Genomic DNA, 26,346 nt, shown 5'->3' with positions numbered 1-26,346 from the left:
AAATATCTATAAATTTGATCTTCTTACATAAAATATCTATAATTTTGAGCTTCTTGAGACAATTAATGAACAAATGGGACCCAAGCCACCACTGATTTCGGTCCATCGAAAGAGAATTATAAAAATTGCAATGACCATCTTAAAAATATGCACCTCAATCATGACATTTGTCAACTGAAATATTTACAACGATTCATCAACGAGCAATGGTTAGGATATTAGTCATATTTGCAAGTAAATGCATTGGAAATAAAAAGTTTGGCCACAAAATATACAATAGATAGTGTCCATTATACCATTATAATGCATCAAGGACGCAAGAAACTACCAGACGGTTCCCAAAACTCTCCGTCAGAAAAGCACTCAAAAGCCTTAGATACGCGCATGTTAAAAAAAAAAATGCCATTAAGTACCAAGACTCTGTCTTTGGCTTGAAATACTGATGTTCCTTGAAGCAAAAGCATCTGGTAGCGGCTCCTGAAAATATTCAACTCATATCTAAAACTCTAATATAGTTTCCGGTCACTGCACTTTACTCATGCCCACTTTGGAATGCAGCAGCAGCAGCCAAGACATCTTGTCTACTAGAACCCTGGTTTCTCTCTGAGTAACTGGTACGTCTCAGTGATAAAGAGAGCCCTGTAGACAAAGGGCCTTTATGGTTGAAATTGCCCTTTCCTACCTTTATGGTTGAAAGAGCCTTCTTGCATTCACCCTTGGAACTGGTTCTGCATTTCATTTTCATCTGGAGTGAAATCTCTTCCAGCTTTGAAAGTGGACTCCGACATCCTCCTCTGAGAGTTCTTGGAGGACAGTTTGTTGCAAATGGGAACCACATACCTCCTCGACAATTTCTGGGTGTCCCGTATGATATAGGATGAATTTGCAGATCATTTCTTTCAGAATTTGTTAAGAAAAAACGAGGAAACACTGTTGGCATTGGCATTGGCATTGAAGTCAGGCACATTTAGAAACTTGTTAAACCCATTTGCTCCTCGAGAATTTCTAGGTGTCCCAAATGAAATAGGAGGAATTTGCATATCATTTTTTTCAGAACTTGTTTAGGAAAAACTTGGAAACAATGTTGGCACTCCATTGAAGTCAGGAACATTTAGAAACTAGTTAAAACCATTTGCTGCCATGGAAGCGAGGCTGTTGTTAAAACTGCCACAGGACTCCTTCACCCAACCACAGATAACATAGTTCATATTACTAAAATCCTAATAATCTTCATAATCCATATCAAATTGAAATTCTTTGGGTAAATGTTCCTCTGCCGAAGAAGGTTTTGAACGATATCCTCTCCATTAGATTTAACAATATACATTTCTTGATCAACCTCCAACCTACAAATCACTTGACTAACAGCAGTCATGTAAATCTCTTCAAGCTCATTGGAATCCTGCTCTACTCGATGAAACTCACGACTCATACTTGCACCTATTCCTGCAAGACAAGACCAGCTTCAGTAGCCTTTTCTAGGAAAATAGTGCACAACATCAAAACCCTTAAACAAGTCTCTCATGCCATGGATAGCTCCCGTCTCAGCATTTCTGCATCCTTGATGGCATCAAGCTTATAAATATATTCCAATTCATCCTTTGAGAAGGGTATAGAAGCCAGAGGCCAATGGAGCCACTCAAAGTAGGGATCCTCCACACTTTTTGAGAGGGAAAGGCCATGATACATAGGTGTAATATCAACGGATTCTCCTCCAGCTTGGGGATATCTTCCAATATTTTCAATTCTTCTTATAAAATTGCCTGCATGTCTGTCAGTATTAAGCATTCAAATATCTAGTATTCGAATCCTATGTACAGCAGCCACTGGGAAACTAGATGTTCCATGTCCACTTGCATCACAATCAATTGGGAGAAACTGCTAAAACGATGCAATCTTACTGACAACCTGTCTCTTATTTTCTTTCTTGTAGTCACTTTAGATTAAAACTTGAATGTGTTAGTTTGACAAGCACAATAGGGGGAACATGATCTAGAAGATATGCTGCAAGCCTGCAACTTCTTTGGTACCTGTTACTCCAACTCTAACCCATATCTTTAAACCAGGTTTCCCTAGAACTTTGCCAACAAATCCTTTTGAATTGTTAGGAGCAAAGGGCTCTTCATCTATTGGTTTTACGATAGCGACACCTCCACCTATGTAATTTCGAAAATAGTAAGCCCCACCCAGCCCACCTTGAACAAGGATTGGGTCTACATCACGGTCAACTGCCTTTATCACGTCCTGGACCACCTTGTTAATTTTTGTGAAGTACCTTCCTTCCAAAATATTAACAGCCCCACTTCTATCTATTTGCAGCCGACCATCAATGATGGGATGCAAACAAGGTGTAGATGAACAACGTTATAGTGAGCCTCTCTCGTAAGAGGAAGAGGAGCATCGCTTCGCACTGTACTCAAATAATTCTTCAACACTGTGTCAGTGGATACATTCAAGGCCATCTGCATCTTCTTTTTAAGCGTGTGCACATTGTTTTCTCTGTCCAGTTCAATGCTGAATACACTTCCTGTGTCTGTTTGAACAAATGCACACCTCCTCCCTATGTTCTTTCAGTTCATGTTCTTAAAGCCATGATATTGCCTATTAACGGCACCATCGAGAACAACAAAAGCCATTTCTGTTTGTACTGGACTGGACTATACTTGTTGGAAGGCATAAAATATAAAATCCCAATGCCTCTACTCTCACATTGGAGATGTGCGCTGACTAACCAACTCCTCTAAATGCATCCACTACCTAGAAACATAGAAAACAATCACGGTTTAGGTTCAAAATGAAAAAGAAGAAAGTTAAGCACATTTAAATATGATTTCATTCACGAGGAAAGAAAACTAACCTCAAAATCGATTCAATAACCAAAAGAATCGACATTGTCAACTTCGTTTCTCACAAATGATCTCACCGTAGCTTTTCTGTTGTAAGTAAACCCAATCCGTACTGGTTTTCACAACCAGAACTGTTAGAAATTTCCAATAACTAAGATCGACCAATGTTTATAAAATTTAAGTGAATGAAAAGCAGATGAGTCGTTGAAATTATTTTAAACAAAAGATCTACATTCTTTATTCCCCTTAGTGGCCAATTTAGAAGAAACAACAAAACAATTTCATGATTTACTACCATTGGCAGATGAGTCTTTGGAATTATTTTAAACTGTTGACACCTAATCATAGGGATTGGGTGAACAACTATAATTAATGTAAATAAATAATAGAAAAGATGGAGAGTCACCGGGAGATGAAATGAACAGTCACTCCCTCTTGTATATAATAATGAACAACCTGAATGAATAATATGATTTGATTTGAGGAGTTACCTCTTGGCTTGACATGGTATCAGAGCCAGCTCCATTTCTGGCATTGCAGTCTGCCATTGTAACTCCCTTCTGCCATTGTTTTCAGAAATTTGTCCTGCATTTCTTGCAATCTGCCATATTATTGAGTTCTCTGCCCTCTGCATGATAATCTGGTGTAACGCTTGGTATATTGGAGAAATCTAGTAGAATCATTAGTGCACACTCAAGGCATTTTCTAGGCCTTTCAGCGTTGTTGCCTATCTTCACTGTATTGCATCTCAAAACCCACGTTCTGTTGCATCCTTTAAACGACTGATATGTATTTTTTTAATATGTTGCGAGGGTTCCTGGCATTGCTCATTCAAGCTAACGTTGATGACATGTTAAGATGCATGAGAGCTAGTCGAAAGGAGTCGAGAGCATAAAACTGTACCCCACAGAGCTGGGCTAACAGGAGGATCGTCATTCATCCAAAACGCTCACGCTTCTCCATGGTGAATGCTTGGTATCATGCTGGTCCACGGTGAATGCTTGGCATCACGCTGGTCCACAGTGAACGTTACTCCCATACGACTCCACGGCCCTCCTCCATACCTCGACTCCAGTATAACGCTGTCCAAACAGAGCAGCAAAAGGATTAGAGCCCAAATCAACTCTGGTATGCGGGTGAAGGTATGACACTCCAAGTTATATTAAGTTGAACGTTGTTGGTATAACGCTATTGGTATAACGTAATTCTCCTTCCATGGTTACCACAAGTTAACGCAGTTTGTAGAGATAGTATAACGCTGTCCAAATTTCAGCTTACATTATATTGTTTCAACTGCGTTTCCCTTTTGGTATTATTTCAACTGGGTTTCCATCATAATAACGCTGTCTAACATGATATAACACCTTCCCCAAATACCACCTTCCCCACATAATACCTCTATCTTCATATATCAGAATCAGATTTTTTTTTAGGAGTAAAATTTTGCAGCAGAAGTATTTTTTCCCATAGTACACAGATTTTACAATGCATTCAATCATATCTATTGTGGGAGTAGTTCTCACTGGCAAGGAGAACTATCCTGAGTGGTCCCGGAAGATAAAACACACCCTCATTTTCAATGAGTTGTGGAAAGGAGTGTGTGTTGGAGACGGAGACAAAGAACCAGAATAGCCTACCTCAGACAAGGAGTTCGCCATTTGGGAAAATAAGAACAACAAGGCCTATGCATTGATTGCAGCATCAGTAAATGAAGAGGTGAGTCGCCATATTTCGCCATTTTCAAATGCTTTCGAAGCCTTACAAAAACTGAAGGAACTCTATGACTCACACTCTGCACTTGAAGTTGTTCAACTCATGATTAAACTCTTCACCCTTGAATTACAAAATAATGATCCTCTTGCTCTTACATCAGAAGTAAAATCTATAATGCATAATATCAAAGTCACTAATGTTGAACTGGATATTCCTCTGATAGCTTTTCTCAAGGCACTTTATGATGCAGGAGCATCCAACACCCTTAGTCAAAAGGAGGAATCCAAAGCGGGACGAAGAGGAAGACGTGGACCACCGAGAAAACAGGGACAATTCTGTTTAAAACGAAGCTTAATTGATGGAAGTGATAAGTCTCTAGAAGACTTTATCTACCACATATGTATGCATATAGCGAGCTTTAGGGCTTTTGTTAGAGGATGTGATTGGATCCTTCATAGTGATCTGATCCAATATTCCTGCAACGATGAACTTGCGTGTTCTATAAATATATGTAATAAGACAGATAGAGATATAGAGAGCGAATAGGTAGAAATTGTGTCGACAGAGTATTCACAATGTAATCAGGAGGAAAACCCGTGCTAAGGTTGAAATGCCTTAGAATTGTAACTATGCTATGTATAATAAATATGTGTTTTGTGGGTTTCCTGCGTGTCTGTGTAGTATGTTCCCTTTCAATTTTGTTATATATATATATAACTATTGTGTCGTGTGTTGACGGAGTGTGACAAAGGAAAGCCTGGGAAAGGCGTAAAATCCATCAATTGAAAGATATTAAGTCCAAGAGGAGGCTGGAGAAACGATACACAGGATCTGTTAGATCAACGATCTGGATCAAATTGTAGAGGAGCAGAGAGCTCATATCACATTGGCGGAATCATTGAAACGATATCGGAATGGAGCGAAATGATGATGCGATCGCGAATTGCGATTGAACGACAACCGTCGGATCAGACCAGGATCGACGGTTGCGATCAAATCGCTAATCACAAATCGGGGAGTTCAAGAGATAGCGGTGGTGCGATGGAATGTCGATGGCCGATGAGCGATGTGGCGATGTCGCTGATAGACCAATCGACGATCGGGTAGTCGGAGTTTCGGAGAAGGCAGAGATCAGTGCAGTGAAAAGGTTATGGAGTGTGGACCCGACGATTTATGTAGTCGGGTTAATGGTATTTCAGATCCGGCTTATGTGTTCAGCCACATTATTTCCTGTGTATTGCATTAAGATATATGTTTTCGGATTATTAAAGGGAACCCCGGTAAATGTGTAGCCAGGGTTTTAAGGCTTAAAAGACTCAAGAATGCTTCCGATAGTATAAAGCTTCCGATAGTGTAAAGATGGCTCCGATAAATGTTGTGGTCCGATTACAAAGGCTTATAGCCTTAAAAACGCTTCCAATAGGCTTTGTGGGCCATAACCCACAAGCCTCAGGACCAATTTCTTAAAGGAAAGGGATTTTGGTTAAACTCCAAATTCTCTTTCCATCATTTGGTATCAGAGTAGATGAAGATTCTGTGTGTAAAGGAAGATTAAAGAATTTCCTAAGAGAAGGAAGAAGGAGTGCAAGCAGAGGAGAAAGAGGTACAGTTGATAGAGCTAGAGAGTTATGGTCTTATTGTCGCACAGAGAACGACAACAGAAGGTGAGAAGATTGCAGCAAACCTAGAGCATGGAATGCTCATATGGTTCCAGAGGAGAGAACCTGAAGGATGCCAAAAAACTGAATGAGGAGAGCTTGGTGAGGTATCATGTAGCAGAAGGAGACTGTTACTGCAGATGATTGGTTGTAGCTCACAAAGATCATAAAAGCAGTTTCACTGAAACAGTGGGTAGAATTGCTAAGGACAAGGAGAAGCATATGACCAGGAGGTCATAAATTTTTGTGCCTCAGGAGTCTGATGCAGGAGCATCCAGCACCCTTAGTCAAAAGGAGGAATCCAAAGCGGGGCGAAGAGGAAGACGTGGACCACTGAGAAAACAGGGACAATTCTGTTTAAAACAAAGCTTAATTGATGGAAGCAATAAGTCTTTAGAAGACTTTATCTGTCACATATGTATGCATATAGCGAGCGTTAGGGCTTTTGTTAGAGGATGTGATCGGATTCTTCATAGTGATCTGATCCAATATTCCTGCAACGACGAACCTACGTGTTCTATAAATATATGTAATAAGACAGATAGAGATATAGAGAGCGAATAGGTAGAAATTGTGTCGACAGAGTATTCACAATGTAGTCGGGAGGAAAACCTGTGCTAAGGCTGAAATGCCTTAGAATTGTAACTGTGCTATGTATAATAAATATGTGTTTTGCGGGTTTCCTGTGTGTCTGTGTAGTATGTTCCCTTTCAATTCTGTTATATATTTATAACTGTTGTGTCGTGTGTTGATGGAGTGTGACAGAGGAAAGCCTGAGAAAGGCGTAAAATCCATCAATTGAAAGATATTAAGTCCAAGAGGAGGCTGGAGAAACGATACACAGGATCCGTTAGATCTGTTAGATCAACGGCCTGGATCAAATTGCAGAGGAGCAGAGAGCTCATATCGCATCAATGGAATCATTGAAACGATATCGAAACGGAGCGAAACGATGATGCAATCGCGAATTGCGATTGAACGACAACCGTTGAATCAGACCAGGATCGACGATTGTGATCAAATCGCTAATCGCAAATCGAGGAGTTCAAGAGACAGCAGTGGTGCGATGGAACGTCGATGGCCGATGAGTGATGTGGCAATGTCACTGATAGACCAATCAACGATCAGGTAGTCGGAGTCAGGAAGAAGGCAGAGATCAGTGCAGTGAAAAGGTTATGGAGTGTGGACCCGACGATTTATGTAGTCGGGTTAATGGTATTTCAGATCTGGCTTATGTGTTCAGCCACATTATTTCCTGTGTATTGCATTAAGATATATGTTTTCGGATTATTAAAGGGAATCCCGGTAAATGTGTAGCCAGGGTTTTAAGGCTTAAAAGCCTCAAGAATGCTTCCGATAGTGTAAAGAGGGCTCCGATAAATGTTGTGGTCCGATTACAAAGGCTTATAGCCTTACAAACGCTTCCGATAGGCTTTGTGGGCCATAACCCACAGGCCTCAGGACCGATTTCTTAAAGGAAAGGGATTTTGGTTAAACCCCAATTTCTCTTTCCATCACTTTATCCCACTTACTCAAATTATCTTGAGTCATTGCAAGCAAATGGAAACCTCAAAGATATTACCTTTGACTCCCTTGTGAAAAAATTTGCTAAAAGAGAGAAAGCTTTTGGCAAAAAGATAGCTCCTCAATCTTCTGAAGAGGTTGTGTGCCTTGCTCATAGAGAAAAGAATCTTGCTCAAGATTCTTCCAGAGGAAGAGGTGGTCGAAGAGGAAGAGGGAGAAATTTCAGAGGCAGGGGGGAGCAGACACTCTCAAGGAGAAAAGTCAGATTTACACTGCATATGCTGCAAAAGAGATGGATCACATGATGCATCCACATGCAAGTTGCCTTGAGACAGAATTGAGCAGGAAAGAAACCAACCCAAAGGTAAAACTAATGACAAAGACAAAGGTAAAGCACATAAAGCCGCTCACTATGTTGTGGCACACTGTAATATTGGAGTAAATGAAGACTTATTTAATGCTTCACTTGCTTCTTGGAAAAATGATTGGTTGCTTGACTTGCCACATGACTTTTAGAAGAGATTTTTTTGAAGAATTTACTGACAATGTTGATGGAGTAGTATACTTTGCAGACAAATCAAAACTCAAGCCATCAGGGCTTGGCACAATCAGGCTTAAATTGCCTGGTCTTCCAGACTTTCTTCTGCATCATGTTCTATATATCCCACAGCTGAGGAGAAACTTGTTGTCCTTGGTCCACATCTGCCAGCAAGGACACTCCATTCATATGTTTGATGGCAAGCTTGAGGTGAGAAAAGCATCAGACCACTCACTTGTCATGACGGGGATAGAAGAAGAAAGGCTTCTCAAGCTGCAGGGTACCTTTGCTCGTGCACAAAATTTCTCATACAATTCTCATTATGAAGAAGGTACATTTCCATCAAGTTTATTATGGCATGCTAGATTTGGACACTTGAACTATGACAGCCTCCACTTGTTGAAGAAAAATGGTGTTACTGGTTTGCCTACAATTCCTAGGAAACTTAAGCAATGTGATGCTTGCATTCTAGGAAAGCATAGCAAACAGTGTTTTCATGATTCACATTCAAGAACACATAGAAAACTTGAACTCATTCATTCAGATTTATGTGGTCCAATACATGTTCCTTCTACAAATGGAAACAAATATATGATGACATTTATTGATGACTACACCAGAATGTGTTGGGTTTATTTATTGAAGAACAAATCTGATGCTTTTCAAACATTCAAAAATTTTCATACATGGATTGAAAATGATGCACAATCTCATATTGGCTCTATTCGCACTGATAATGGAAAAGAATAAACTTCAAATGAATTTGAAAACTATATTCGCCAACATGGGATCAAACATCAAACAATAGTGCCTTGTAATCCCCAACAGAACGAAGTAGCTGAAAGAATGAATAGGACAATCTTAAATATGGTGCGCTCCATGATGTTTTTCAAAAATGTAAAATTGATGTTTTGGGCTGATGCAGTTTTATGTGCTATATATGTAAAGAATAGATGTCCATCTAATGCTATTAGAAACAAGACTCATTATGAAATGTGGTATGGGCACATTCCTTCGGTAAAGCATCTCAGGGTCTTTGGTTCCACATGTTATGCCTTGATACCAAAGGTACATAGAAACAAACTTGGTGCAAGAAGCCATAAGTGTATCTTCCTGGGGTATTCAAACACCTCCAAAGCATACCGTCTCTATGATGAAGTCAATAAAAAGTTTGTTGTATCTAGAGATGTAATCTTTCTTGAATCATCCAAAACTGACAACGTTGTTGAGCAGAAACTTGATTGCTTGGATAGATTTGCAAATGCAAAATCATTTCAAGAATTTGATAATCAAATTTCACATCTTGAAGGGGGGATTCCTATACTAGATCAACCTGTGGAATCTTCATCTAAAGCACTCTCTCCCCCGCATGAAACTCCAAAAACGGATGATACTTTGAGTGATGTGATTGACAGAATTGGGAGACTCAATCTTGATTCAGTCCCAACTCAATCAACGGAGCAGCCTGGACCATCTGAGAAAGGTCCCCCAAAGTGGCTGACAAAGACACTTGAAAGTGTTCATCCTGATGAGGTTGGAAAGACAGGAACTAGAAATTCAAACCGGCAAAATGGAGGTGATGTAAATGACTCTAATTCACCTATTGATATGGATGTTCTTATGATTGTGAATTGAATTTGTCTACAGATTTTGAACCAACTTCCTTCAAAGACGTCGTTTCTCATGATGAATGGAAAGAAGCGATGCAAAAGGAATATGATGCCCTGATAAAGAATGGCACTTGGAAGCTGTTTGATCCTCCATTGGGAACCAAACCAATTGGCTGCAAATGGGTCTACAAGAACAAGTATAAAGCTGATGGTTCACTTGACAAGCACAAAGCCAGGCTCGTGGCAAAAGGTTTTGCACAGAAGGAAGGGGTTGATTATGAGGAGACTTTTTCCCCCATAGCAAAATGGGCTACCATCCAGACACTCTTTGCCCTAGCAGCTCAGAACGATTGGAAAGTCCATCAAATGGATGTAAAAACTGCTTTCTTGAATGGAGATCTAAAAGAGAATGTTTTTATGTCCCAGCCTGAAGGTTTTGCTGTGAAAGGACATGAACATAAAGTATGCAAATTTGTGAAATCCTTGTATGGCCTCAAACAAGCACCGCGAGCCTGGTGTGAAAAACTAACTGAGCATCTTCTGAAGCTCAATTTCAAACATTATGATCTTGATGATGCAACTTTGTTTGTCAAGAAGGTTGGCAAAACAGTTGTATATCTTGTGGTATATGTAGATGATCTTTTGATGACAAGGAACAATGAAAGCTACATTGCATCCATCAAGAAGGAAATGAGGAAAGGTTTTGAAATGACTGATTTGGGCTATGTTCATTGCTATCTTGGTATTGAAGTAACTCAACATCTGAAGTCCATATTCCTTTCTCAAAAGAAGTACATTGGAGATCTGTTGAACAGGTTTGGCATGACTGAATGCAATCCTCTGACTACTCCAATGGAACAAAACTTAAAGCTCACATCCATTGAAGGAAAAGAATTTGAGGATGCAACAAAGTATAGACAGCTTGTAGGAAGTCTCAACTATCTAACTACTACCAGACCAGACATTTCGTTTGCTGTTGGAATCCTCTCCAAGTTTATGCAAAAGCCTTGTGAGGGACATTGGTCTGCTGCAAAAAGAGTTCTAATGTACTTGAAGGGAACTCAAGACTTTGGAATCAAATATACACAGGTGGGCGACTTCAGCTTGATTGGATACTCTGATTCAGACTTCAATGGAGACAAAGAAACCAGGGTATCTACTTCAGGTTATGCTATGAGTCTTGGATCAAAAGCTATCTCCTGGAGATCACACAAACAATCAGTTCCAGCAGATTCCACAACAGAGGCAGAATATGTGGCAACAGTTGAGGCAACAAAAGAAATTGTGTGGCTCAGGAAAATTCTTGAAGATTTGCAGCTAAAACAAGTACAATTGACTCCACTCATGATTGACAATACCTCAGCAATAAAGTTGGTCAAGAACCCAAAGTTCCATGATCAAACGAAGCACATCAATACTAAATATCATCTGATTTGACATCATGTTGAGGCCACAACAATCCATCTCTGCCATTGTTCCACTAATGAGCAAATTGCAGACATCTTCACCAAAGCACTTGGAAGAGAAAAGCTTGAAAGATTCAAAACGATGCTTGGACTCACCAACATCCCTTCAGATTAAGGGGGGGGGGGGGAATGTTGACACCTAATCATAGGGATTGGGTGAACAACTGTAATTAATGTAAATAAATAATAGAAAGGATGGAGAGTCACCGGGAAATGAAATGAACAGTCACTCCCTCTTGTATATAATAATGAACAACCTGAATGAATAATATGATTTGATTTGAGTTACCTCCAGGCCTGACATAAACAAAAGATCTACATTATTTTTTCCCCTTTGTGGCCAATTTACAAGAAACAACAAAGCATTTTCGTGATTTACTACCACTGGCTATTGGTAAGCAAAAGTTGGTGATTTGAAAGTGAAAACTTGAATAAATGATTAGATAAGCTAGTGCAATTTTGTCTACTAGAATGGAGATGCCCTTGTATGCAAAATGATAAAAGCATACAAGCTTCAGTGCAAGGTATTTAGCAATGCTAGTGATTGCCAAGTGAAAAAAAAGGCTAACGTTTATCATACTATAGTATGGACTCTTTTAACATGTACATGTAAAATGATAAAAGCGTAAAAGATTTTATGCAAGGTTTTTAAAATTGCTAGTAATTGCCAAGTCTAACATTTTTCAGACTATAGTCTAGAAATCGCTTAACATATCCTGAGGTGGCAATCAAGCAGCGTAAAAACATTTCACTAATGGATTACTTCATATATTAAGTTTGGATATATTAAAAGGAAACCATTCTTAGTTATTTGTCAGCATTTGCTAGTAGCGTAAAAACATTTCACTCACGGATTACTTCATATATTAAGTTTGGCTATATTAAAAGGCAACCATTCTTAGTTATTTGTCAGCATAGATAAAGATGCTTCGAGAAAGAAAGGGAAAGAACTACTCATTTGAATAACATTAGTTTGGTATATCCTTCATCGCTTTTCTTACCAGTAAGGGATTAGAATCTGCAACTAAACAAGACCATACTTTACTAGTTTCATCTTTTCTGGAAAGTCATCTCAACATAGATCCTTACTGCCAAACCTAAATACTATTTTAGTTCATCACATTTGTTATGTTTGCATATTAACTCCCCACACCCGACCTAATGTTTGCATATTATCTCCCCCCACCCTGTAAGGGATTAAAATGTGCAACAAAACTATACCATATTTTATTAGCTCATCTCAAGGATCCTTACAACCAAACCTAATACTATTTTAGTCTTTCATAATACCCGTGATCACTTCGAATTTATCTTAGTCTTTCATGATCTGCATGGTCATCAAATTTATTAGTGAAACATAACTTTGAGGACGGGCATAGAGAATCCACTTTTCAAATATTCAGTGTCAGTCCCCATAATTATTGATTTTTTTTGTTTCTGCATAAGTGAAGCTACAGTCGAGTTGCTAGCTAGACCCAATCCAATTTTTATCCAGCAAAATAACTAGAATCGACACACACACACACACACACACACATATATATATATATAAGTTCCTAAGCTGCTTTGAAGTTTGAACAATTCAAATAATTTCAAAACAATTTATTAACTATTATGTTCCATTAAACTTTAAATCAGAACCTTGGTTACCAAAGCATCGAAGTGCTTCCACTAGCAGAAATTAGCAGAGACAATTGTTTGGAAAATTTAAACTCCAAGAAAATTAGAAGCTGAAATTTCTTGATAGCATATATCATCATAGCTATCTGTTAAACTCTATGAAATAAAGAGTTAGCAACCTTAAGGGAGGCAGAAGGGTGTTGAAGATTTTCGTTGTATTGAGTTTGATAAAACATAATTGCTTGAAAGCATCCTGTACAATGGAAGTAACTGGAATACAATTTATCTTGATTTGTTGTAAAGGGCAAAAATACCCCAACTAATATAAGTTCAGGTCAGATTTTGGTTACATGTTTGCTGCTACATACTGTTTAGTTTTAACTCCTCCAGAAGATATAATCTAACCTATATATATATATATATATATATATATAGTGGTCGACTGGGAAGAGATCAAGTGAACGGACCTAAGAGCCGAAAGCCATATCTATCAACTTAGAGCTACTTTCCTGGCATTTGAAGGTAAGAAGAAATTGGCAATAAGGTTCATTCTGATTTCTGATAGATTACCAAAGCCTACATTGCCTGACCAATCTCCTAAATGCAATGTGATCACATGACGGTATGAGGTTATTAGACTGAAGCCAAGAATGCAGGGAGATATGACTAAACACCTCATTAGACTTAAGCCGGGTATGCAAGCAGATATGACTAAAAGATATGCGAGAAAAATAAAAGAAAAGAAAAAAGATACAACTAAACAATATGTTTGCTTGCATGTGTTGCCATCAATCAACAACCTTCCTATCACTTGAGGGTAGGAAGAAATTAGTGATAAGGTCAGTGGTGGTATCTAATAGAGACTACCGAAGCCTATGTTGCTTGACCAATTCCTCTAGTCTGATCACAAGATCTTTTTCAGCAATGCCCATCCAAAGTCTGACGCTATAAGGTTATTAGACTGTAGCAGCAGTGGAGGAAAGTGTGACTAAACTGTAATTGTTTTCCTAATTTTCCTATCAACCAGCTACCTTCCAGCATTTGAGATGAAAAAGCAATTGATAATAAGGTTCACCTGGATTTCTGATAGAACTTGCCAAAGCCTGCATTACTTGAACAATTTCCTAAATGCAGACAGATCACAAGATATTTTGTGGAATTGACCGTTGAACGTAGTCTAGCAGTATGAGGTTGTTAGACTGGAGCTGGTAATGCAAGAAGACGTGACTAAATTATGATTGTTTCTCTATTTTCCTAACAGACCCATCCCCCTGTTTCAACTAATACTCTTGCACTTACCCTAGAAATCTTGAATCTCGCACCCATTAACAAGATGATAGTAAACCAAAATCATGACAAAAGGATAAACTGTTATGCAAACAACAAATATTTCAGTTCATTAAAGGACAACATTATTTTGTAGGAGAAAAGCATTACTCATCCATCCCATGTGCCACATTTGTAGTGTCTACGGTATCTTTACCACTTGACCTTCCTGTAATGTACGGTTGTATTCAATCATTGCACAGAGATCGATATAGTTGAATATGAGATTACAAATAAAACAGATAGTAAATTAAGTAGCAAGCAATGGAGTGATGAATTATACATATAATTTGAAGCAAAATGCATTACATATAGGTAAGATGGTTCACCTTCATTTATGAAGAACAACCTCCTTTTCATCTCTTTTAGTTTCTATTGATGTTGCCTTCTTCGAAGGAAAAGAAAAAAAGCAAAAAAAATTCAACACACAACAAACATCTCAAAGCATGGCTATGCTCAAACTCAACAAAACAAAAACATGTACACAACAAAAAATGAAAAATTGCAAACTTCCCCTACACATCATCTTTATGGCAGTGTGCTCTCCTCTCCTTCACTGAAAGAACAAAAAGTGGAGTGAATAATATTGAAATACACATACAGATCGTAATGATAAATATATTTTAAAACCAACAATTATTCATAACAGGAAATGCTAGGAAAGGTACCTCACACAGTTTTTTTATAAACATGAATAAACCATATATTGAATTCACACTTTGTATTCCACTTACGGATGGTCAATTGAATAAACCATATATAGCAAATGCATAATAAAATATTGGAATTGTTATACAAGTTAAACTGGAGAGTTAAATGCAATAATTATTCATAATAGGAAACATACCTTTGCAATAATTAGTCATAATAGGAAACATACCTTTGCGCTGCATTCACATTGCCCAAGGTATCTTTTCCACTCAACCTTCATAGACTCTACAACTGTAGTGACTCACTACACAAAGTAAAATTTTACATGAAATCACTAATAAACCATGGATAAACAAATGCCTAAGGTATCTTTTCCACTCAACCTTCTTAGACTCTACAACTGTAGTAACTCACTACAAAAAGTAAAATTTTACATGAAATCACTAATAAACCATGGATAAACAAATGCCTAAGGCATCTTTTCCACTCAACCTTGTTAGACTCTACAACTGTAGTGACTCACTACACAAAGTAAAATTTTACATGAAATCACTAATAAACCATGGATAAACAAATAACATGACTGCCCTTGGTCGATGCAACTCCTATGTAATCATCATATGTTTAACATTATAGCAGCGAAAACTATGAACAGTAAGCCTTAAAGACATGAACCCTATAATTTTTTTCTTATCAAAGTTCCAAGAAAATCCCAAATCTCACACCCATTAACAAGATGATGTACCCCAAAACCATGACAAAATGATAAATCATTGTGCAGACAACAAATATTTCAGTGGACTAAAGGACAACATGATTTTGTTAGAGAGAAGCATTGTTCACCTGTCTCATGTTCCACATTTGTAATGTCTAGGGTATCTTCACCACTAGACCTTTCTATAATGTACAAAAGTAGCCGATCACTACACAAAGTAGATTAATCTAGTTATGAGACTAGAAATAAAACAAATAATAAATTAAGTAGCAAACAAAGCACTACACAAAGTAGATCAATGTAGTTGAATATGAAACCACCTATAAAACATATAATATATTATGGAATCATCATATGTTGATCAACATTATAACAATGACAACAAAAAACAACAATCTCTCAAGCATACTATAGAGAACATTGAGCCAAAAAACAATATCACAAAACCTTGTGATCTACTCGGTGTTGAAAGATCCATTGATCAAACTACACCAGTGATACATGAATAGAGATATCTTCATGATGCACAAATGTTGTTTGGTTGAGGGTTCCAAGCTAGCATGGAAAGGGTTTCAAGCGCAGGAAAGAGAAATTTAAAGACTTCAACAATGGATTAAAAGGGTGGGACTATGATGGCAGTCTTAATTGTGGATGAGTTAGCTGTTGGGTTAAAAAAGACAATCGCGGGATTAATAAATCACCCAATTGTTTCATGGCCGCCAGACCTTGTCAAAGAAACTCAACCCCTTGTGGACCGGGTTAACTAGGTCCTATTCAAGTAGAATTTATTTAAGTGGGCCAATTAATCAAGGCATGTTGGCCATGATCTCCATAGAATAATTGTTTATGGACCTTTTCAAAGCACATTGTGGAGTTAAAAGAATATTTTTTAAGGTTATGGGGTTTCATTTGGGATCACTGTATATGTCTCTTTGTCCACTTCTCTTTTTTCTTTAAAGTTAGAATATTCTTTTATACCAAATCATTTACTAAATTCCTCACTTAATCATGGTTAGGAGAGTGGGAGTATTCCTCTCCCTAGGGACTTAAGAAAATCTTGTTGGTCTATTGGTGTTGTGGGTTAATCCTTTTATGCCTTTTCTTCTCAACTCTTGCTAATAAACTACAGTTTTAAAAGATTGACTTTAAAGGTATAATTTGGTGATCACAATACTGCTCTACCAATCCATTTGAGGGATAGACAATCACTTGGAAGGGGAAGTATAAGCTCTAGGCTCTTCATCTCATCCTTAGTTTCCATCAAAAAGACATAGTATTGTGCTGGACAAACCCTCTAGGGGGGAATCTTCAACCTTAGTGTGGGATATTTATGGCATTGTTGGTAGAGTTTTGGGGCTCCTTGAATGACTAGGTCCTCCTAGTGAAGTCAAATCCCTTGTAGGTTAGTCTACATTGGTTTGAGTGGGACAATTTTGCCCCAACTCAACAACCATCTAGTCCCAAAGGAAGGGTTGACAAAAAGGAGGTTGTGATCACAAGCCCACCTATCACCCTTGAACATTGGCACTGATTCTCATATCCTTCCATCACCCTTATCTTCTTTTTATATTAAGAAACCACTCCAACCATTGAGCTTACTTGTAATATCACCTTGCTCTATATTGTTTGAACCTTAGTGATCTATAGGAGAGAGCCCCTTGAAGCTAAAGGAGAGTCGACCTAAAGAGGCCAGGCCAGTCATCGAGGTGATAGTGGGTGATCTACCCAAGTTCCGCTTAGACTGTGCGATGTAGAACTGTAAAAGGGAAGATCTGTGAATGACTTCCAAGCAGACCATATGGAAGGATGTAATGTTCTTCCGGAAATATGGCATGAAAGAAGAATGACATGAAGCAAAGCCAAATGGAAAATTTGATGGATCACTTTCTGATGAGTTAGGGACATGACTAACTCATGGACAAAAGTGATGGATGATCTGTATACAAAAGTTCCCAAAAGTTCAAGACTCCTTAAAAGAAATTCATGACATCGAAGAAAGGAGCTCTTCATGAAGCTAAGTGTTCTATGGGTCCCTAGTTAAGAGGGAGCCTGACAAGAAGTTTCTTACTTGGAAGAAACTTGGAAATTTCTAAGCCGTAAGCTTAAGTACATTCCTCTGTGATAGGAATGGGTACATCAAAGGAATAAAATCTCCTGGTATAAGAAGGAGTGATAGACATGTTGTTCTATGCTTCACCTGAGAAGACAAAATGGAGGATTGTGTAATCATTTGGCATCCGATGCTCTGGTGGGATGAGTTAGGGAATCCCATGGAAGAGTAGTCATGGGGGACCGATATTCTTTTGGGGATTGGGGAGTCCAAGAAAGGAATAGTCCTCATGGAGCATATCCTGAGAGAACTCGGGTGGGGTATGTTCTGAGAGAGACAATGATGAAGATGTCTATAAATCATTTGTCTTGCCAACGTTTTTCTCTATGGATAGAGCTATTAGTCAAGGCCTTTCTATATAAATGTTGGTTGGTATGATGCTATACAAAAGAGTTACAAAAATGAATTCTTCTTATGAGAAATTCTTCAAATTGAGAATGATCAAGTACCATTATGAATACCTCCCTAGTTAAGAGGGAGTATTGAAAAGTGTAACTAGGTTGGGTCTTCATAATGACATGTAATTGTGATGATGTAATAAAAGATATAAAATTATTTTTGCCTTGCTTCATGGGTTTCATGAGCAAGTGGTTTTATTTTAGATGGTGTTAGCACTCCGTAATTTCCTTAGGTTGTAGGAAGGAAACCTAGAGGTAACCACAAACCACTTGCAAGCTAGAATCTAGCCCTTCTAGCTTTAGAGAGGGCTCTCTCTATATGATTTCAGTCAATAAATTGGCTGAGTAGTTTGGATTTCAGGCTAGTTATGATGACCAAAGGATGAATTTAAGTGGTGGCTTGAAGGTAAGTGAAGGAAGGAAAACCCACTTCGAACAGGTTCATCTTTTGTAATGATTCAAATGAATAAGGGATGATGATGATATCTTGAGCAGGGGCAAGGTAGGAAAATCTGTTGGTAATTAACAAATTTCGTTGTAGTAATGGATGAATATAAAATCAGAGGTGACAAGATGAGCATCAAACTGGGATGAATTCAAATTTCCTTTAGAAGAACAAGAGATACATAAATGTTCAGCAGAGCACAAGGTGAATTCTGCAAATTCTCTTATCTGAGCATGAAGAACTATCTTAGTACCATAGAAACAGAAGTAATAATAATAATAATGACATATATAACACACATACCAACAGAAATTTGACACAAGAATCCCTAGCAAAATGGCCTCGACCTTCTTCTATTCACTTGAAAATACAAAACAGTCTCTCTTCCAACACTAATCAATCAACAACCAACCCCAACCCCTACTACATTGCCTTTCATCATCTTAAATAGCCTTATAATATGAAATATTCTATGACCATATTCAATGAATGAGTTATCCATTCAAAACAAATGGAAACTCAAGACAACAAAACTTAGTGTTTACATCAAAAATCAGACACAACAATTCAAAATGGTGCATGTGGAAAAAACTGCAATAGTCTGCCATCATGCTAAAAACCCTGTTAGAAATAGCATAAAATCTCCAAATGCCTTGGTTCATTTATTTCCTGCTTTGTCAGCTCTTCAAACTTATTAGGTCCCTCTGCTTGAGTTTATCAGGTCCCTCTGTCATTCGAATGAAAACGAGGAAACAACAGCTCCCCTGTTCTACTCTGCAATTGTGTGGTAATTCTTATCAGTTTGTTTAGCCTATTCCTTTCTTTTCTGTGACCAAAGGGAAGATTCAGGGCCAATACAACGACACTTTAACAAATCAGAGTTTCCCGCTTGTGGACTATGCAAGGATGGAGTTTTTTACGATCTGCCTAGCCCCCGGGGCTTAGGCGGAATCTTTATGATAAGAGCCTGAGAGCTTAGGGCGAAACCTTTTTAGGGGCTAAACCCTTTGGTTAGGACGAGGGGTCGATTCTTTGTGACATTGCCGCATTATAACTGTTCCCATGTGTAATACATGGGACCACAACATATATGTACCTGGGCCCTTTACTTTATCAATCTTTCGCAATCAACGATTTTCATAACATTGCACTTAGCTGCATTCTTCAAAACTTGCGATCGCCAATATGCGGGATCACTTTTGGTTCTAAGCCCCGCGCCTTTCCTTCTTTATGACCGTGAATTAGCCCTTATGTCAGAGCTTTTCCCCCAGCGCTTTCTAATTAGCGGTTTTAGATTGGTGCACAACGCAGCTCCGCTGATCGCCGAACATCGATCACCCTTTGCATTTGGCCCTCGGTCCTTTGGTTTTTCACGTGACCGTGATCTAGTCCTCCTAGTCGGAGCTCCTCTCTTGGCGATTTCCAATCGTTGTTTTTCAATGTGATGTACAATACGCCTCTGCCGATCGCCGAACGTCAATCACCTTTCTACTAAGCCCCTGGTCCTGTGCTCTTCAAGTGACCGCAATCCAACCCTCTTATTTGGGCCCCCTTTCCCGGCATTTTCAAATCAGAGGTTTCACTTTTGACACACAACACACATTCGTCGATGGCCGAATGCTAATACATGACGTCATCAATGCCACATCACTGCCACATGTCAGCCTGCGAGTGGTGACACGTATCACCCTTTTTTGGCCAACTCTGACCCTTGAAAATGTCGGATCCGCCTGCTACGTGTCCACCATACTGCCACATCATTGCTAATGTCATATGCCACGTGGCATAATTGGAACCAATTACTAACTGCCATGCATCCCTTATCGGGTCCTACTGTTGTTCGCCACGCATCCTTTGGGAGGAGAGAGAAAAAGGCCCGACCTTCCCTATTTTCCACTTGCTGCATCAGCCTGAAAATTTGCCCCTAAAACCACTAGTGGATTTCTGGGGGCCCCTTGGCAATATGTGGTTTCAAGTTGGAGGGGGTGCAAAATTCACCATAGATTGCCACATATACAAAAATGGTTTCATCGAAACCACCTTTCGGACCCCCCCCCTCTGTTAAATGTTGAAAAACACGGGGGGTCCAAAAATGAATGATGGTCGTTGATCTATGAGCACCACCCTGCCTCCATTGCGAATCGTTGATTGCCAACCTCATCGACTGCCAACTGACCATAAACCTCCTGGATGTGGGATTTGGAACCTTTGATCGCCAATTTCGATCCCGACGATCACTAATTGCTAATTTTGCTCCACTGTTCATTGTTTTCTGTCTCCAAAACCTCCGGGATGCAGGATGTGGAACCTTCGAGATGTGGGGTACTTGGGACCTCTGATCGCTGAACTCCAATCTGTCACAATCCCGCATCCTGCAGCTTTTAATATGTAGCCACCTTCCCATCCCTTGTAAACGCCGATTGTCGATCTCCAATATGCCTGATCGGAGATCGAAGTTCGTTGGTTTTGCTCCGATGTCTCATTTCCTACCCCTCCAAACCTCCCATATGCGGGATTTGGGTCAACACTTAGACATTTTTCTTTCTGCTTCTGCTTTGCAAAGGAGAACTTTGATTTGCTACATCTTTTGAATTTGGGATCCATCTGGGGAGATCTATAGCTCATTAGAAAGCTAATGCAGAACTCCATCTGATGGTTTCACCTGCAAGATCAACTGAACCAAGCATCATAGACAAAAGCCCCTCCCAAATTTGGACTAACTAGCCTTCTGACACCATGGACTCTTTTGACCTGGAAAACCTTTGACCATTGGCAAACACTGGTCAATGGACTATTTAAACATCATATTACATGGTAGGAGGCTAAAAGATTGATTCCTAGCATGGACTATAATAGGTGGCTCCCATTGAGAGCCTTAGGATTTGTTATTAAGAATTAATGTCATGTATGAAGGGATCTTCTTGAGCATATGTAAAAAGTATGAGTCTATGTCTATGTCTAAACAACCCTCCAATGACAAGCACAATTCTCTTCCTCATGTCGGCTTCAAGATTAACACAGAACTCATGACGGCTCACAGTTAAAATAACACACCTATTCGATAGATCATGTCGGCTTATTATGGAGACAAACTACTATATATACCCAGGAAGGCTCTTCGCATTAGGACACATCTGTCTCTAAGATTTTCGCATATAAATTACAGTGAAGAAGTTCGATCTTACTTTGAAATTCGGATGGGCAATCACAGTCAATAGTTCGTGGATCTCTCTGAAGTTTCAGATGAATAGTGGCAGTCATCAAGTTCGGATCTCCACAGAAGAACAAGTTTGATCTCTCTGAAATTCGGGTCACAATCACAATGATAAGAAAGGAGTCTAGTTTGGATGTCAAGATACATAAGGAACTCTGTTAATTTTAGGTATGTTCTATGCTGAGAGCAATTTACTTCAATTCTTTCACATTAACTCAATATCAATTTCATATTAGCAATCACATTTAGCATGATAGTAAAATGCAAATAGAACATAAACATAAATCACATAAGACAAGCAAAGACAAGAGGACACAAGATGTGGCGCTAGCCAGGGACAAACCCCAATGTGGGGAAACCCTTGATCAATTCTTCTAATATTCTTCAATAGTTCAGTAGAGAGAGAGATAGTACATATATATCAGAAGTCAACATTTTGACTTGTCACAATAAGAGCAGAGATCTTCACTAAGAAGATAACACGAGGTAGCTGATCTGAACTCAAGTGAAGGCATACTCCTTCAACTGATTCTCCAAGGTGATTCCATCACCATGCTGCACTCATCACTGTGCTGCACCTCATCATCATGTTGCCCTGACACTGTGCTACACCCAATCACTGAGTTGCTCTCATCACAGAGCTGCACCCAATCATTACTATGCTGCATCATCACTGGCATGATGTACTAAGTTGTACCCTTCATAGCACTACGTTGCACCCATCATACTCGTACTGCAATACATCATCATCATGCTGCTGCAATACATTCTTGTTGCTGCACTACTCACGTCATGCTGCTGCAATACATCATGATGCTGCTATACATCCATGTTGTTGTAACACTTATGCTCTTGCTGCAAATGCATACCAGCCTTAGTTGCTTGCTATGGCTTGCAGCCTAGCAGAGTAGCTAGGCCATAGTAGCAGACTCCTTCAACAGGTCCAATCAAACAGCTTTTCCTTCAGTCCTCTAATGTAGAGACAACTGCTCCCAAACATACCTAATTCATGCCTTAGAACAACAGTCTTTAACTACTGTTGCTAGGCTTCTTTGCACAGCGAATTAGGGATTTTGTAAGCCTGAGATTAGAACCTCTTCTAGGCCTCCTTATTGTTACTTAGGGCAGCGTATGAGAAGCGTATGGAAGGTCTGTCCTAACTCAGTATATATATCCTTGACTGCGACATATCCTCACATTAGGATTGCATCTAACTTGGAGATAGAAGACCTTCTTTAACAACAGATGTACGGAAGTGTCTAGTCCTTCTTTTGTTGCAGAGTCATGCCTGCAATTAGGGCACATCTAGACAGTGACTAGAGCCCTAACTGAACCACGGATTTGGTCTCATACATCAACGTTTAGGGCCAGTCTTCCACAACAAATTAGATCTCCTTTATACAGTCAATCAACTGCGTTTATAGGGCTGCAAAAGTCCTCTTATTTTCTACAGCTAGGGCATAGCAAGACCTTCCTTCCTCTGCGTCTAGATGACTATGCTTAGGTCATATAATGGCAGCGCCTTAGGGTCTGCGTTTAGGGCAGCTTAGGGTCTTCAAGAGGACCCTTTCTCCTCCACGTCTAGGGTTTCTTCTTGCTGTGTAGGAAAGTCTCCTTTAGGACAGTGTTAGGCTAGCATAGGAGTTTCTCCATGATAACAATAAGGCTTCTTCCATGGCTGCATTAGGCTTCTCCATTAGGGCAGCGTAGAGCCTACTTTCCCATGACTGCATTTAGATCTAGGGCATCTCTTCTTAGGGCAACGTATATCCTAGGGCACTCCCTCTAGATCTCATCTTCATCAAACCCAAAACAGAAGGAACTCTTCTATTTATACTAAAAAGTGGAGGATAAGTGGGGGCAATTTGGTTGTTGGCCGACCTTGACGAATTGTCCCATAACACAAATAAATTCATATCTCTATGAATACATGTCGGAATCGGATGATCTTTAGATTAATCATACACCTCTCGACGAGAGGAATCCAAGAAAAATATCAACTGCCATGAATAAGAAGACCCACATGGAGTTTGGCGCTAGTTTCCAATTTTAACACTCCTTCTCAACTAGGAGAAATCCATCTGCTAATCCATCTTCCAGACTGTATTATCTCTGCCATTAGTGCCCTGTACTGCTTTTCTCTGCTCTGCTGAACTATTAAGAAGAAGAAGTGATCGAGAATGTATCATACCATCCTCTACTGACCCGAAGTCAGTCCCATATAAAAGAGAGTGTCTCATACCACTCTTACTGATCTGAAATTAGTTCCAAATAAAGAGAGTGTATCATACCACTCTTACTAATCCGAAATCAATTCCAAAAGAGAGAGAGTTATATCACTCTTACTGACCCGAAGTCAGTTCCAATTGATCCCAGATCAATATCATCCTAGCATAGGGAGTACGGTAGTAACACGATGCGTCCATCGGTACTACTATGGTCCCTATCCTCATTTCCCTACTCATTGGCTAGATGAGAGGTACTTCCCATGAGTCCTAGACTGCATGGGTAGGATGTCTCAACAAGAGAAGGATGAACCACTCATCCTGCCTACATGTTGCCATGGGGTATCCTAGGGGAAGGCTGAACCACTCACCCTATACAAAATAAATCACTAGGGGAAGGCTAAACCACTCACCCTATGATTGTGTCTCGGCAGGAGAAGGATGAACCACTCATCCTATCTACATGGCAAACCACTAGGGGAAGGTTGAACCACTCACCCTATGGTTGTTCATCGCTCCACGATGTACCCCCAAGCCCCCCAGAGCTCCCAGAGCTCAATGTCCATGTTATACAGGACCTTCAGGAGAGAACCTCTCCACGACTCCTAGTCATTCTCGGAAATTCAAGAATTTGACCTTTCCCAAGGGCTTCATCTAAATATCAGCGACTTGCACATCAATCTCAATACGAAGGAGCCTCCTTGCTCCTTGATGTACCATATCCCAAATAAAGTGGTACCTGATGTCTATATGCTTGGAGCGATCATAGAACACATGATTCCTCAACATTCGAATCCCCCTCTGGTTGTCACAAATATCACAATGATATCCAACACGTGTCCAAACAGCTCACTGAAGAGCTTCCACAACCAGACAGCTTCACACGAGGCCATACTTGCAACTATGTATTTGGCCTCAGCGGTGCTCAAAGCAACTAACTTCTGCTTCCTGCTCATCTAGGATATCAAAGCAGAACCCAAAGAGAACCAGCACCCAATAGTGCTCTTGCGATCCTCCACACTGTCTACCCAGTCAGCATTTGAATAATCATGCAGCTTCATATTTCCGGCAGTGTTTCTCAATTCATGAGAGATTGTGCCCCAAAGATATCTCAAAAGATTCTTGGCACCAATCCAGTGAGGCTCAACCATATATGAGCTCAAGATGCTAACTGCAAAACATATATCCAGACGGGAGTTCATCAAGAACATCAATGCTAGTATAAGTTTGTTTATGGAACTCAGAGGCATTTCCCAAATTAGGTCCAGCATCACTACCACATAACTTCTGAAAGTTAAGCTCCATCAAGGTAGTCACGGGCTTGCAGTTCACCATTCCCAGTCTGGAATCCAAATCCCTCTTACTTTGTAAATGAGAGGGTCTATACCTACCAGAAAGAGATCGTCCACATAAAGTACCAGTATGAGAGGTCTATCATCCACAACCTTCAAGCAATGGTTTGGATCGGCTTCACTCTGAGTGAATTTCAACTTCATTAGATAACTATCAATCCTCTCATATCAAGCTCAGGGTGTTTGCTATAAAACATAGAGAGCTTTCTTCCACTTGCATATCATGAATCTCAAATGCCTCGGGTTGTTCCACATCTGAGCTCTTGCAACATGAGGGGAATGGTCCCCTTGTAAGTTTTCCTTTGGTACATCTCGGACATGTACCTCCATGCTCTTCTTGAATTTAGGCAACCGCGTCACCATTTGACTCACATCGGGTAGAGCCCCATAATAAGCAGACCTCCAGTGTTATAGTCCCCAACCGACATGGTCCCCAATGGACTTCCTGCAACTTGATACAAATTGTCAACCCTGAACCCATGAGTAAAAGCATCTTGAAAATTCCATTTTCAAACACGTACCTTTCCATCAATGAATGCCACCCTGAAACCTTTGACTTCCATTTCCAAAATGGGCACCAGGTTCTTCTTGAGATCAGGTACATACAGAACTTGTAAATGAATCGTGCTACTCTCATTCAATTGAAGGGTAGCATTCCCTACACCCTTTCCAGGATAGGTGGCATCGTCTCCAAGAATAATCTCCAAGTTTGTCTCCTTCTCTATCAGATTAGAGAGAGCTTCCTTGTAACTAGTGAAGTGCCTTGAGGCACCACTATCAATAAGCCAGATTCCCAAAGAGTCTGGAGGAGAAGTAGGGGAGAGGACCAATATAAGATAATACTTCTTTAGCTTATCAAAAACAACATTTGATTCTTCATACCTGTAGTTCCTTTCTTTCTTTGAAGAGTCGGCCATTTCCTTGATGACCTGCAT

At 39.6% G+C, this 26,346-nt stretch overlaps 1 long non-coding RNA gene and 1 pseudogene across 2 annotated transcripts in view; both read right to left on the bottom strand.

The window, feature by feature from the left end:
• Positions 1-326: 326 nt before the first annotated feature.
• LOC149241907 (phosphatidylinositol 4-kinase gamma 6 pseudogene) lies at positions 327-3,090 on the bottom strand (annotated as a pseudogene). The gene is made up of 2 exons (XR_016245666.1): positions 2,858-3,090; positions 327-2,757 (listed from the first exon to the last, which is right to left on the bottom strand). The product of XR_016245666.1 is annotated as a phosphatidylinositol 4-kinase gamma 6 pseudogene (transcript).
• An 11,521-nt stretch (positions 3,091-14,611) lies between these two features.
• Positions 14,612-26,346, bottom strand: part of LOC149241906 (uncharacterized) — a 139,352-nt gene continuing 127,617 nt past the window's right edge. Inside the window, exons 3-4 of the long non-coding RNA XR_016245665.1 lie at positions 15,182-15,256; positions 14,612-14,857 (exon numbers count right to left, since the gene is read on the bottom strand). This is a non-coding gene — a long non-coding RNA (uncharacterized LOC149241906). The remainder of the gene's footprint in view (positions 14,858-15,181; positions 15,257-26,346) is intronic.

The sequence above is a fragment of the Pinus tabuliformis genome, chromosome 8, assembly GCF_031772625.1.
Source record: "Pinus tabuliformis cultivar Carrire ecotype Pingquan chromosome 8, CPIR1, whole genome shotgun sequence".
In the NCBI taxonomy this organism is placed as follows: Eukaryota; Viridiplantae; Streptophyta; class Pinopsida; order Pinales; family Pinaceae; genus Pinus; species Pinus tabuliformis.
This window is presented reverse-complemented; position numbering and strand designations above follow the sequence as displayed.